The sequence below is a fragment of the Stegodyphus dumicola genome, chromosome X1 (genome assembly GCF_044657685.1).
Source record: "Stegodyphus dumicola isolate Sdum_Otavi_A_Nest chromosome X1, ASM4465768v1".
NCBI classification, from domain to species: domain Eukaryota; kingdom Metazoa; phylum Arthropoda; class Arachnida; order Araneae; family Eresidae; genus Stegodyphus; species Stegodyphus dumicola.
In genome coordinates this window covers 161,563,666-161,577,752 of record NC_140780.1, presented here as the reverse complement: position 1 = coordinate 161,577,752, position 14,087 = coordinate 161,563,666, and the positions used below count along the sequence as shown (strand labels likewise).

Sequence of the window (14,087 nt, the reverse complement as noted above, 5' to 3'; positions counted from 1 at the left end):
TGTGAGCGTCAAGAGCACGCATTTGTAATTTCTAAAGTTGAATAAAAAGGGATTTAAACCCTTCTCAACACTTTGTCTACTTTCCAGTTCTTAGCAGTCACCACTATTGTTGCGTGCTGGTTGGAAGCGCGCAACATTACAAACTTATTGGATTGAATTAAATCTACTTCGCCGACAGCGCATAAACCACAATAGAATAAATGCATTCTTTAAAATTCATTCTATTTGTTTACCATAGCGACACTCTGGCGCTAGGTTCACTTAACAGTATTATATTTCGTTCCTATTATAACTCAGAATGCACAAAATTTATATCATTTAAAGAATTATCTAATCATTGCCACATGTTCTATTCAAATACTATAATAAAGCTAGAACGATGTATAAAAGAAATTAAGCAAAAAAAAAAAAAAAAAAAAAAAAAAAAAAAAAAGTTTTTCACAGACGATTGAGTATTTCTCATTCAATTAATTCAGTTCTCACTTCGCGACAAGGCAAAAATACATAAAAACTCAAAATATCTGTATTAAAAATTACGAAGTAAATCTTAAATACTTATTTCCTCGAAAAAATTCCAGACAGGATAAAGCATGATTTAATTCGCAGTAATAAATGAAGGCGTTATCTTTGGTGTTGCGAAGCTAGATTTCTCTAGATTGGCAACAAATCCACTATCCTGCTGTTTCAAATGTAAACAAGCAATGACCGCCATCAGAAAAATTATTAGGCTTAGCGGCACTTAAACAACTTTAAAATTGTTGATAATTCTAAAAATATTGCCTATTGTTTTACTAAAGGCATAAAAACCTTAACCGGATGATAAGAACAACATAATTCAATCATTTTTAAAGCAAAAAATGTACAATTTACAAACATATAAGAGTAAAGAAACTGAGATCACTGAGCCGGGTAACAGAGTGGATATATATACATAAATATATTTATATACGTTTGGTGCGGCCGACTGCAACCAAAATACGAGGTGCACATCTACATGTTATAGCAGTCCTATATACAAAATTTCAACGTTCTGAGGCTACTCGTTTTTGAGTTATGCGAGATACGTACGTACGTACAGACGCCCCGAAAAATTCTCTTCAGAATTCATTTTAAAGCAGTTTTATAATTTTTTTGGAGGAAAAGAGTCTTTTATTCTGTCCTTACGTACAGATATCACGCAAAAACATCGTTAAATTGTATTCGATAGCGGTCAAAATGGATATTTTCGTTGAAATATGCTGCCTGAAACCTTTCGCGATTATACTTCCTTTTTACTTCGTACAAGGAAGTAAAAAATAATTACTATAAAATGCAAGCAAAATTAATTATTACAGTTAAATACAACTTTAATATTAGAATTAAATGTATAAACATTTTTAAGGAGTCAAACGTGTTTATCACTATGATGTATTATGAAATATAATTGAAATAAAATTCCTTTATAGAAATTGTGCTATAATACTCATCTATAATTTTTAAAAAGCAGCACAATTTAGAATTTTAAACACAACTTTCAAAAATTCGTTTTTAAATATTTTAGTATTTTTTACTTATTTACACCAATAAAAAGCATAAAAATTGCAAGAGAAATTTGCTTGTTTGAAATTTTCTATTAGTTCAGATTTAAAATATTATTTTCTATAAGAAGTAGTTACAAATTTCCTTACAGCATAGGAAAAGCTAAAAAAAAATCCAGTTCTGAAAGCATGCAATAGCTTTATAATTATTTGGTACGTTAATTATGCTTGATAAATATGCTAAATTTTTAAAAATCAATCTCAATTTCAAAAATAAAAATATGTAGAAATTCTAATTTGTGAAATGAGGCGCTACAACCAGCTTTTCCTTGACAATTATACACGCTGAAATAGGCAACCAATGTTAAATTTCTGCAAGTCGTCCCTACTCCTCCGGATGTGGTCAAGGTGACAGTCGGCAACGCCTCAGACGAGGGAGAAAACCCGTTTGGGTTAGTCTATTTCTTATAAGGTCCATGCTAGTCAGTGGATGATCATTCATCGGAGCCAGTCACGTGGAAGGTCACCCTCCCAAGAACTGACCCCGATCAATGCTGCTTGAAAAACCGGTAATCCTGAGAGAATGAGATGCGAAATGTTTCAAAAATGAATTAAGTCTATGAGTTTCATCAGTTCAGGGGAGTGAGCATCCATTTTTAATTACCTTCTTCAGCTATTTTCATCACACGTACATTGCGGCTCTGAAACCTGTGGATAGTTTTTCGGCTACCGTTTTGGCGTTTCTGATTTTATCGATGAGTTCAATCATGTTACTTAGAAAGTCTTGTATTTTTCCATCTTGTAGCCAGCTTAGCGCTTCTCCTGATCTTTGGGGATCTGGTTTAATTTCTTCTTTAGTTTATCAATATATTGTTCTTTCTGGGTGAGATTAGAACTTCCTTCAGAAGTCTTGGTGAATTTGGGGAAATCTTCATTTCTCTTTACGAATTCTTTTCGTTTTTGAGGAGCTGGTTTTTTCCTCAAACATTTTTCTGTACTGTTCGCAACCACGATAGCTGCAAACGTGGTTTTGCTTACACAAAAAAGACAGATTGTTTTTTTTCCTTGCTTCTTAGGACAAATATTACTGCGGTGTTCTGCCACATTTACAGCATCTAACTGTATTGTACATAGGTGCTGGGAGTGCCCCCACTACTGACACCTATAGCACTGAATTGGGCGCTTTCTTGGGTTACATTTTTCAATTGAGACGTTCATGCTAAACATGCAGTTCAGATGATGAATTGCGTATCCTTGCTTGTTCTTTGAGTTCTAATAATGAAATTGGAAGCTTTTCGTAATTGTTCTTTCGGTTTCTGCAGAACTGCTTCACCTTCTTAATGGGGAATTTTCTACGCTGTAAATCTTGAAAAATTACTTCCTCAGTTATTTTTACCGGTAAATTCTTCAGAGTTACACGGAGGGGTTCTTCGTTGTTCAGTAGATAGGCATGGAAATGTATTCCTCTTTCTTGCATTAGTTTCGTCACGTTTTTGTAGTCTTCAATCGATTTCGTGTTTAAGAAGATCGCTTTCGACTTCATATTAGCTTCTATTTCTTCTCTGCAAATATTTCTTAAGTCTTGTTCAACTTTCAGCCAGTCTACCTTCTCCTGTTGGAAAACAATTGGAGGGGGTTTTTATTCTGAACTTTCACCTTCCAATTCGCTCTGTATTTCTTCTAGCTTTTCGGATCTGTTATTACCATGGAGGTAGGAAAGGGAGGAGCGGCCATTCCGCGCTAGAAGTGAAGCACTGCTTTGACGCTTGGGTCACCAGACGGGGTGTTCTTTGTTTACATTCACAAGCTCGCTTGACAAGATTCTGATAGTATTTCGACACACGACAGTTCCATAGAAATCGAAAAAGGGACACTCTCGCATGAAAGAAACATTCATAGTGTGATGGATAATAGCAGTTTGTATAGTTTACTGACATTTACGCAAAAATCTTGGTTATTTTTCGATAACTAACAACAGCGATTTTGATTATGAATTTGTTTTATAAAATTCTAAGCTGTTGCACTACAAAAATATAGATTTTAAGAAAATTGCTAAAAGAGATCTGCCAAAATTTATTTTCTAGAAGATTTGAAAATTTTGAAACTTGATGGCTAAATGTAAATATAAAATTATGTATGCTAAAATATTTGTAATTAGGCACATAGGTCAGATTAAGTTTTATTAAATAGAGTAACGCATGCAAGGGCTATCTGCCTAAAGAGAGAGATGCCATCGTGGAGGAATTTTGAAGAAAAACTGACTTTTGAGTGGGTATTAAAAATAATACTTATAATTTTCAACTTTCGTGTGTATGCTAAATTAGTGTAAATTACTTTACACGAAAAATATAGTGAATGCACAGAAATTAAAGATTTGCACATGCCGGAAATGATAAATAGGAAATATGTATGGGTATTTATGCATGTGCTTGCAAAAAGTATGTATCTGCCTTTGACAAAATACTTAAATATTCATTAAATTATTTATAAATGTATTTGAAATGAAGAATTTATTCACTTATAAACAACTGTGAAAGTACTGTGAAGAAATCTAATGATTAAATGTATCTAATTTATAATGATTATAAATGTTATCTAAATATATAATAACCTTAATATTGAATTGTAAACATAAATTGAAATCCTGTTGACAAATACGTTATAAAACTATTTAAGCAAGAATTGTTCGTATTGGAAAGCAATCTGTTAAAAGGTATTGTAAAGCAAATGCTATGAGATGCGCACTTAAGAACGTAATAAAGAGTTTTGGAATATGTATTGTTGAAATGAACGGTAAAAAAAAAAAAAAAAAAAAAAAAAAAAAAATTGATAAGTATAATTAAAAGAATTATTCCCTTTACATTTTATAATAACTCAGTTACAAGTTTTAAATAATACTTAAAAAAAAAAAAAAAAGAAACTTATTTTATTCCCTTTCAGAAATGTTCAGAGAAAGTCAAATAGTATTTAATACCTATTTAATTATTAGGAATTAGCGAAATACTTCTTTAAAGTATTTCGCTAATTCCTAATAATTCTCTAATTTAAAATGAACCGAATAGAGCATTAATTATAAATTGACTTACATTTTTCGATTTAAAAGAAGCCAAAAAATCATGTCATATTTAAGAAAGTATTTTAGGAAGAAGCTCTATAAATAGAAAAGAAATAATGCATAATTTTAATATTAATAATACAATAAACTTTGATCTTAATTTTTGTACCTTAACCGAATAAAATCAAATTACCGTAATTTTTTTTTCTAATTTAATTAACGAAAACTTGTGAAACTATTTCATTCAAATTAAACCATTCTGAGAAAACTGTCCTGTGAAAAGTATAGCATTTAATTCTGTTCAGAATGAAATGTTGTTTAAAAATATGTTGTTTTCACATACTTAGGACTCTGAAGTGTTGTAGAAAAAGAAAATATATACATTTATATGTATATTTGCGACGTAATTACAAAATATTTACACCCGAACGCGTCGAATCCCATAGAACTCAATGGTAAATGACCCAATGTTTTGGTCACCACGTAGGGATCGCCGGTGCTTCAGACCTGAAACTTGTTTAGGGCGACTCCTTCTTACTTCCTACCTCCATGGTTATTACTCGTGATCTCCATCCCAATGGTACTTTTTTCGGGGAAATCCTTGGAACTTCGTTTAAATTTTCTTCGTCACGCTCCTGAGCATTTCCGCGTTGAGTATCTGTTTCCGTCTGGACAGGCCTTTTTCTTCGAATTCAAAGCGTCTATGAATTTATCTAGGCCTTGTGTGCGTAACATCTTAACTATATAGTCCACTTTGCTTTGTTCATTCATATTTCCAGCCGCTTCTCGTTATATCAGATTCCGAAGATGTTTTCAGCTCCTTTTTCTTGCTTTTCTTCTTGGGTGATTTTAAGAAGTCGTCTTTCCTAATCGGGAATTGCATAGATTTTCTTGACACTATCGATCAGTCCGATTCCATTTCGTCATCTGTCGTTTCGCCTGGTGTCCTAAAAAAGAAAATTTTTTTGTACCCGAGCGTACTTGCAGAATTTGCAAAAATTAATCGCAAAAAATCACTAAGAACTGAGCTGTCCGCCTACGTGACTGCAGAGGAGAGGTGTTGATGTTCAGTATAGAATCATTTTGCACTGTTTGGATATCATTTCTTGAATTCCCGCTCTAGCACCGCATTCAGTATAACTTGATTAGTTTCTTGATACAGGATAATTCTTGATAAGTTAATTCTTATTTAGGACTTTATCCTACATGGAAATAATTCTTCTTTCTTAGATTGTGGATTTTCGTTTCAGTGTTGGGGGCCGTAATTCATATTTTTCTCCTTTTTGACTACATTTTTATATTTTATGTAAAAGAAGAGAATTTTTTTACGCTTATGAAAGGTATGAAATGTTTGATTTTGTTCAAGGAGGCGTAAATTCTAGCTATATTATTGAAGCAGAGAGAATTTTAAAAAGCGCATCATTTAGTAAAGCACGGAATTTTACTTGAAAAACCCAATGTACAAATTTTGACTTCCTTTTGAAGGATAAGTTCTATAGCGTAATGATCGCATGAAATCGAAGGACATTTCATTGTTGAAAAGGAGAAATTTTTTTTTTTTTTTTTTTTAAATTTCTTGTTCATGTAAAGGAGGAACTGCTGGCTGTTGTAAGCATTGTGTCGCTGTTTTGATTTTAACGTTCACTGATTGTAAACAAATGATTTCATATGTATTTAACTTGGGACTTCCAGAAAATCTTTGCTGTTAAAAGTGTCTTTTTTTCCATAAAATTTATTTTGAATCATTATATACTAAAAATATATTGATCTATATATGCGTTTATTGTATTTATACATACATAATAGCACACATAATACATAGCATTATATGTTATACATTATATTATAATTTATACATAATATATAGCTATTATATACATAATAGCACTACTTATCAGATGCAATTTTGAGAATATCAACAAGCAAAGCACTTAAAAATGAAAAAAAGACACTTGTAATAGAAATATTAGTGTTCTATACGTATTATAGAAAATACATGAAATGAATAATACCATTACCAAACACTTCAAAAAAAAAAAAAAAAAAAAAAGAGCAGATTAAGTATTCCCTACCTCAGTACTTGAGAAAGCAATCCTGCCATATAGCATGTAGTTAATTTTTGATTACATAATATTACAAGCATTTTCTTTAGATTTGTCCTACGAGTGGTTAAAACTGGTAGTTCAATCTCAGCTCAAATCCGGGTGAACAAGCACTGCAGTTTTTTTTTTTTTTTTTTTTCAAATACGAACGAGTTTCTCCTATAAAGTTCTTCATAAAGGCATTCTTCTTCAGGCTGATAACCAATGTGCTTAGTCATATTCAAAGACCCTAATCTAACCTTACCTTTCCTTTAGATTCTATATTCACATGTTATATCTTTATCTGTTAAGATTTGTTCATAACAGGATCACCAAGCTTCTACCAATCCAGCAGGAGCATACTCAAAACATGTCAAAACCATGTGATTTATAACAAAATCGATTATGTTTTCACCTTCCAAACCTTTATGAATGTTCCAAATTTTCTTAAGGATTCTTAATAACCTTATTATTTAGAAATGTGTTTATTGTTGTTTTTATACTAACAAAAGCATTTAAATATAAAATATCAATTAAAAAAATAACTGAAGTTTTCTTTTAACCAGTTTTGCTTTTCTAATGCTGTTTTTAATTAGGAACATTATGTCTGACCAAAAAATTTAAGAATAAGTCTATTAATTAATTACATTGTATGAACTTCATCATCTTTGAATATGAAACATCCTAAATGAAAACACCGAGTCCATTCCAATCTAATACAAGAATAAATTATACATATCAAAATTCACAGTAAGAGCTTCTCCGTATTATATTACACAAAGATTAGAAACCAAGTCTCCACTTACGAAATCTTACACTGACATGATGGTCTTGTACTGAAACAGAATTGTAGCAACATAGAGGATATAAATTACATTATGTCAAAGAATTATTTAAATTTCCTGAATAAATTACAGCATTTAGAGTAACCAAAGACACACACAAAAAAATTTCAGATTTGTTGTAAAATTGGTGCCATGTCTTTCCATATGCTATAATAACTTCACACATTATCTACACATTTTTTTTTTTTTCCTGTCAGTCAAGAAGATTAATGGAAATATTGTCCTTACAAAAATTATTCTGACATATATTTGGAGAAACAGATATTTCTTTTTGAGTTACATGATCAACAGAAACTATACAGATATAGCATATAAAAACTTTGAAAAATTATATGTTGAAACTTGTGGAAATTTGGGGAAATTTATTTGGTTCGATAATCAAGAGATAAAAGTGGTTTATTAAAGATTTCTCAGCGCTATAAGAAACCAACGAGAATTTATGAGTATGTTTCGATATCATGTTTATCCATTATTGGGGCTAACAAACATTGTTATCAGTTTTTGTTAGCCCAAAATGGTGGAAAGTAGAGTAAAAATATTAGAAGTTTGAAGATAATCATCAATACACCATAATGTATTTGCATAGAAATATAATACCCAACAACCAAAAATAAATTAAACTTACGAAATGAATTTTAGTATGCCATAATGGTTTCATGGGAAAATATAACATACCTCTTAAACAATTACAATCTTTATATACACCAGCCATTTCTTTTAAAAAAAGGCATAAAATATATTAATCAGATAAAATTTGTTGTAAGAGCTTCATTATCTGGTTATAATTCTTAAGCAAACAAGAAACCATTTCAAGTACCATAACATAATTTTCATAAGAGAATTCCATCCATCACAGAATATTAAAAGCACTTTGGTAGAAACAAGAAATTTTACGGCAATTTTTCAACCATATTCTAATATTCAGATTGTAGATTTAAAAATTTTATCATTTAAAAAGTACAATTTCATAGAATGTACATTTTCGATTCTTTATTCTTAGGGAAAACATTGTATTTTTAAAGAAATCCAATGCTTTCTTTCTTATAAGTACATAGACTCCAGAATTCTAATGTAATTCATTATGATAAAAAAAAGGTATTTGCCAGCAAAATGACATTCTATAAAATCATAAACATTTGTAAAATATAACCATATAACCATTTGTATGCACTGTCTTTGGTCGCATGTGTTCCAGGAATGCATAAAAAAAACCTAACACTTTTATAAAATGCTGAAACTAGGGGTTGGATAATCAGAAAATACTTAAATATTTAGTATTTGAATGAGGTTGATTGTGAATGCTTCATATAGATTTGTTCAAAAACAATGTACTATTCGTATGTAACACAGAATAAAGTATATTAAATTACTGTTGACAATTTCAGTTTCTTGGTGCATATTTCATAGCTGATTATACACATGTAATATTAATGTGTACCAGTTTTCAATCGAAAGTACTACACAAGGGCATCATCTACACCCTTAGGTATAGATGAGCCTGAGCAAGCTTTGCTGTAATCAAATACACCAGAACCATTTTACCTTAGACTATTCATTTAACAACTGTGGCAAAATTTGGTACACTTCTGTTATCAGGACCGAATTCAGAAATGTATGTATGAATGCATTCACATATGCATGTATATAAGTACGTATGCATGTATGTTTGTGTATAAACACACATATAAAAGTGCATACACACATACATACATTTCTGAATCCAGTCCCTATAACAGAAGAGTACATAGATTTTTCTATATATAAAACATAAAATTTATGTATTTTTTTATAAGGAACAATATTTCTGACGTGAATCAGTTGTCATCAACTAATGTCAAGGGCAAGTGAAAAACAGAAGAATAATTATATAGAATTAAGATTTCATGTATATTTAAAAAAATTTTCTTTAGTGTAACTGTTCTTTTATTCATAGAACTTTATACTTGTATTTTCTTTTATTCAAATAGTAACAGTTAGAAGTGAATAGTTGTTTGGCTAAATATGGATATGTTCTTGTGTGTTTCATGCAGTTCTACTTCGGGTACTTACTCTGCGACATACTGAATTTAATTTTTATTTGGAAACTCATTAAATTAATTGTGATGGTGTGTGCTGAGAAATGGAATTTTGTGAAGAATATTTAAACTTGCCAATAAAAATAGGAATAATTTTAAAGTTTCTATCAACATTTTTTATATTGTTATCAAATGTGACTTTAAAAAATTCTTTTTTTTAATGGTAAAATGTGAATTACATTAAAAGGGTATGATTTTATTTTAATTTCTTTATGAAAATAATAAACCTAAAAGACACACAGATCTCATTAACATATGAAAAACATAATAGTTCTATTAGCAACTCGAAATATATATTGTGATATATTCTAAAAGCAAAATCATATAATAAATAATGATATAAATTAAATATATAAAACTCTATAATGAATAATGATCATAACTGTATAATAAATGCGAACACACATTATATCACTGTGCTGTGAATGGAAGAATATTTGATTAGAAATTTACCTTTTATATATATTTGATAACATGGAACAGTAAAACATAAAGATGACAAGAATTTATGAAAATAGGTTATGCAACTTAAGAAACAACAAGTTCTATGAAATGCACTTTAAGTTACTGCAATATCATGATAAACCATAAATAACCATAAGACGCAATAACTTAAGACAATATCATAAGACATATTACCAAGATAAATATAATTTGTTCCTTCTTTTACATCAATAATAAGTTTTCTTTAAAAATTTAACCAGTGAATGCCAAAACAAATTTATTATCGGTGCCTTTGATGCAAGGTCACACAAAGATAAACTCGATTTAGCAAATTTCTGAAAACATTAAAGTCAAAAGTGTTAAATTACAACAACATCTGTTAAACTATTTTTAGTTTAATAGATGTTAAGAAAGCAATTGTCTGGAAAATTTTAATTCTTATATGAAAACTCAATTAAATTTCGAATAAGTGACTAGGCTTGCACAGTATTTTAGAAGATATTTCATGTTCATACACTGAAAATAAATTGCACTTTAACCCCCCCGAGCATTACGGCTTTTTCAGGAAACGGCATGAAAAATAATCGTGTTTACTCATCTGGTCTGTTGAAAAAACGACAAGTATTTTGACTCAAACTACTTCAAAAGTGGGCCCCCCCTTACCATGTGGATATAATTAAGCTAATTTTCTCATCCGTTGAATTTAGCGAGTGAAATTAATTTCTCTCCCCATGGTATCTTCATCAGAGGATTGGTTGCTAAAATGTTATTTTATCTCCTATTTGGCTACATTATAGTTTGCATACTAACACATATGCTGTATATTGCTCGTACCTTAATCAAGATATGTGCCGAATAAGAAAGTTAGTAAATATGCATCAGTAATAGAAACTAAGTAAAATGCTTTAAATTTTCAGTTTTTTTAAGGAATTGCTTCTATGATGGTGAAAAATTTATCTTGCATTCTTTACAGTTATTTTCTAAGAAAATACTTTTTAATATACAAAAGGAATTTGTGAGAATTTTTGCCCTCATGTTCTAATTTTTCGAATACAAATTATTTGCAAATTGTTTTAATATTATGTTTATATTTAGTTTTCAAATATTTTAAGTTTATTCCAGATTAAAGTATTAGATTTAAATAATTCTTTAAATTGCATCATAAATTTATAAGAAGTTAGTTATTTATGACATCGTTTTGACTTGTGAGAAATAAGTAAAGTATTAAAATCGTGAAAAATTTCAATTTTCATATTTCAAAGGAAATTTCCATTTTCATTAGTTCCATCCTGACGCTTACACGTACGTATGTCGCATAACTTACCATAAAATGCTGAAATTTTATATTTGGAACTTATGACTAGTTTTAGCGCGACGTGTGACCGTACATATGCATTCATGTATATCGCTTAACTCCAAAATGGTAAACCGTAAAATGTTGAAAGTTTCTGTATGCGATTGCTATAACATCTAGTTGTGCACCTCCCTTTTTATTGCAATCAGCAGTTTCAAATGGGCATTTTGAAATGCAAGAGCCTATTTTATTTTCAAACGAAATAGGTTCAAATGAAGTTTAGCAAAAAATGTGTTTAATTTATTTGGTGTACAAGAAACTTTTAAAAAGATAAATTCCTGCTTTCGATATACTTAAAAATGTGAAAGAGAATTTTCGACAACGAACTTGTCAAAATCAATGTTCAGATGCAAAATAACAAACAAGCATCCGAACGACTGTATGGATTTTGCCATAACATAGCATGTACCAGAGGGAGGAAAAAAAAAAACTCTCAGAAGAAATGCAGTGTTAAATTTCACATTAAAATATGATTTCCCTGTATTTAATTTTCATCTTGCTGAATTTTTTGTAAATAATACAAAGAGTATACCTTTTCTTTAACATATTATACCACACATTTTTATACTTTGTGTAATGCAGTTATAACTGAAATATTAAAAGTGCAATATATAATTGCAGCTAGCCAAAATTTTATAAACTTAAAATTGGCTCCCATTAAGTAAAAGTTGCGAATAACTGCATCAAGGGAAGGAATGCAATTTTATTTCTTTGTCTCTATTTGGTTTCATTTTCATATAGAAAGAGTTAAAAATAGGTTATCTAGGTAACAAAATTTAAACACACATTTTCAGTAAAAATTACAGAATAACAGATTTTGTTCCCCTGAAGACGCAACACCTCGCTATTCCAGCTATGATACAGACATAGAGACATACTGTCATAGAGAAATTCCTTTCTTAAACAGGGAATTCATATACTTTACGCTGTTTTTACACAAGTACTGTTTATGACTAATCCATGGTCAGGGAGTAAAATACTTTATAGTACACCCATCTAAATTTTTATTATTTCCCGTCATCTGTATAGACTGTTTACCTATCACCACTAAACTCCCAAGCTGCATTCCACACAACTCATACGATTCTTCAAGTCATGTTTCGTAGCCTATCAGTTTTAATACGGCAGGTACTTGCTGAGCGCAGACTTGTAAAGCGTGATTTTGCGTATAGCAGTACCTTAAAGGATCCCATTTAATTTGTCCACTGCTGGAATTTCATTTATACGTGGTGCAACATTCATCCATCAATACTGGAAAGAATTTATCTGCTACTTTAAACAATTTCCATCGACTCAAAATGAAGTCCGAAAAATCTTACAAATCTCAAAAAAGCAAAGCATGCCCAAGAATTTTCACATATGGAAGACAGAGAAGTCAATGCATTAGAAAATTACAAAAGAAGAATTGGGTGCTTATAAAACCCCTTGTTAATAAAAGCGCTCATTACGAAGAAGAGCTTTTAACTGAAGATAAGATGAAGAAATTGTCAAATAACACGAAAGCAATGTCTGATCTTCTAGCGGAGACGGACACAATTAAAGAAAAAACAGGACACTTCAAAAGAGCTACTGGGAAACATGGGCTCTTTACAGCGACACGGTTACAGTTGCATCAGCTTTTTCAAAAAATAATTCTGTCATGCATTTGCCAAGAGAACGAAAGAAGTCCAAAAGAAACTTTCAGAGTGCTTTGCAAAACAAAGTTGAAAGTTAATCTACAGAATTTTACTTCGATACTATTAAAACATCTCTGATTTGATTTCAAAATGAATTTTTATTTATGGAATCAATTTTAAATAGATCTTTGCAAATTGGTTCATAAAACTTCACAATATGCCAAAATAGTTCAGATTAAGGGAAAAATATAATAAAGTATGCTTAAAACAACTAATAAAAAGCACATTTTGAGCAGCCTTAACAGAAGACAATTTGGCTCAACTAACTTTCTTTAACTAAGAGGAAAATGTTTAGCCTCCTCCTCGTAATGCGAAAGGAGGCCACTTGGGAAAAAATTACACTACAGCAGTAATTTTGAAACCACTACGAAGCAACAGAACTCTAACAAATCTCAGACTTCTGATAATTATAGTGTGATTAACAGTTCGACCTCACTTCGAATATTACAATACAATATAAAGAAAGCACCAATTCAGACACTTCAATACGGAATTCTAAAGCTAAGAAATTAATGCATAAATGCTACCCTAAACATTAAAACGTAATATGAAGCATTCATGTAATATAAATAACTAGTTAAACCCCAATATAATGCAACATGTGAAAAAGGACGTACAAATTATAACATTCAAGCATTTCTAGTGGAAATAAAGTTAACATAAAACAATAATTACCAGCCACAGATGTCTTTTTGCTCTGCACTATTTCTTCGTTCTTTTTCTTTCACGATATCATGTTCCACAATCCAAGAGTGCACAAAAGTGATGACAAATTACACTAGAAGAGGAGAAGGGGGAAAAAAGGAATAATTAGATTTTAACTAATTTGAAATTAAATAATAATTACACACAAAGAGAAATACCTAATATTGTTTCTTAATATATAAAACTTCAAAAGTAGCTTCTTTGTTTTAATATCCAGCAATGTGCTACATTGTTACTAAAATCATGACTGCAGTCGGTAGAAAAGCAAATGATTTCTCTAATACGACAGAAGTACATTAAGCGAAAGGGGTTTTTAATGTATGGGTACAACTTGT

The 14,087-nt window shown here is 30.4% G+C and overlaps 1 protein-coding gene across 2 annotated transcripts in view; it reads right to left on the bottom strand.

Annotated features, from left to right (window-relative positions):
- Positions 1 to 13,826, bottom strand: part of LOC118201541 (uncharacterized) — a 77,945-nt gene extending 64,119 nt beyond the window's left edge. For both annotated transcript variants that reach the window (XM_085807166.1, XM_085807165.1), the window contains exon 1: positions 13,723 to 13,826. The gene's annotated coding sequence lies outside the window, so the exon portion shown is untranslated. The remainder of the gene's footprint in view (positions 1 to 13,722) is intronic.
- Between the last annotated feature and the right edge of the window lie 261 nt (positions 13,827 to 14,087).